Genomic DNA, 1,481 nt, shown 5'->3' on the forward strand with positions numbered 1-1,481 from the left:
TACATACATACATACATACATACATACATACATACATACATACATACATACATACATACATACATACATACATACATACATACATACATACATACATACATACATACATACATACATACATACATACATACATACACACATACATACATGCATACAAACAAAACATGCAGACAAGCAAACAATCATACAGACAAACATACAAACATACTTGACATATTTTTCAAATTTCGTTCGTCAGTTCGTAACAATGAGATTTTATATCTTGAATTTTTTGGTTTTCGTATTTTTGTGTTCGTACATTTTTGCTATTTCTCTGCTACATTAACAACAGCAACAACAACAAAAACAATAACAACAACAACAACAAAAACAACAACAACAATAATAATAACACTAGTAACAACAACAAACAAGAAGCGGTATTTTTTAAAAGGCATTCAGATGCCGGTAGCCATGCTTTTAAGTTCTTGTTTTCATCATTATTGTTGTTATTATTATTATTATTGTTGTTAGTGTTGTTGTTGTTATCATTATTGTTACTATTACTATTATTTTATTTTTATTATTATTATTTTTATCATTATTATTGTTGAACGTTTCACGAGATATATGGTGATTTGATTTTTGAGTCAGTTGATCATTTTTAGCACTTTATTATTATTATATTATATTATTTTATTATAATATTATTATTGTTTTATTATCAATTTTATTATTTATATTATTATTTATATTATTTATATTATCATTATTATTATTATTTTTGTTGTTGTTGTTGTTGTTGTTCATTCTAGAGGTCAATTTCGGTCAAATGCCAAGTTTGGATTTGCAAAGGAATATAAATTTTATTTTTATTGTTATTATTATTATTATTATTATTATTGTTATTATTATTGTTATTAATGCATTATTATTGTTATTATTATTCTTTTATTGTTTTTCGCTTTTTATTTCGAAATTTGTCGGCTTTTTTTCGTCTTCCTTCACAGTGATGCTGCTACAACAACTACATCTACTACAGCTCCTGCTACTGCTGCTACCACCACTACTACTACTACTACAAGAAAAATAATAATAATAAAAGAATAAAAAAAACATTCATTCTAGTTTTTATTATTTTTTCTTTTTTTTTTGTTTCGCTAACAAGAGTCAAGGCAATAAATTTGAGCATTATCTCTTTATCGATTGTATTTTAAATTGTATGTATGTGGGTGTGTTGAGTTTGTTTGTTTGTTTGTATGCAAGTTTGTTTGTTTGTTTGTTTGTTTGTGTGTTTGTTTGTATGTAAGTTTGTTTGTTTGTTGTCTTTGTTTGTTTGTTGTTTTTGTTTGTTTATTTGTTTGTTTGTTTATTTGTTTGTTTGTATGTATGTATATATGTATGCATGGATGGATGGATGGATGGATGGATGGATGGATGAATGGATGGGTGGATGGATGGATGGATGAATGGATGGATGGATGGATGGATGGATGGATGGA

The 1,481-nt window shown here is 26.1% G+C and overlaps 1 protein-coding gene across 1 annotated transcript in view; it reads right to left on the reverse strand.

The window, feature by feature from the left end:
• HELRODRAFT_122103 (hypothetical protein) overlaps positions 1–1,481 on the reverse strand; it is a gene marked incomplete at both ends in the record, with an annotated part of 8,792 nt that overhangs the window by 6,011 nt on the left and 1,300 nt on the right. The gene's annotated exons all lie outside the window — the stretch shown is intronic.

The sequence above is a fragment of the Helobdella robusta genome, assembly GCF_000326865.2.
Source record: "Helobdella robusta unplaced genomic scaffold HELROscaffold_178, whole genome shotgun sequence".
NCBI classification, from domain to species: domain Eukaryota; kingdom Metazoa; phylum Annelida; class Clitellata; order Rhynchobdellida; family Glossiphoniidae; genus Helobdella; species Helobdella robusta.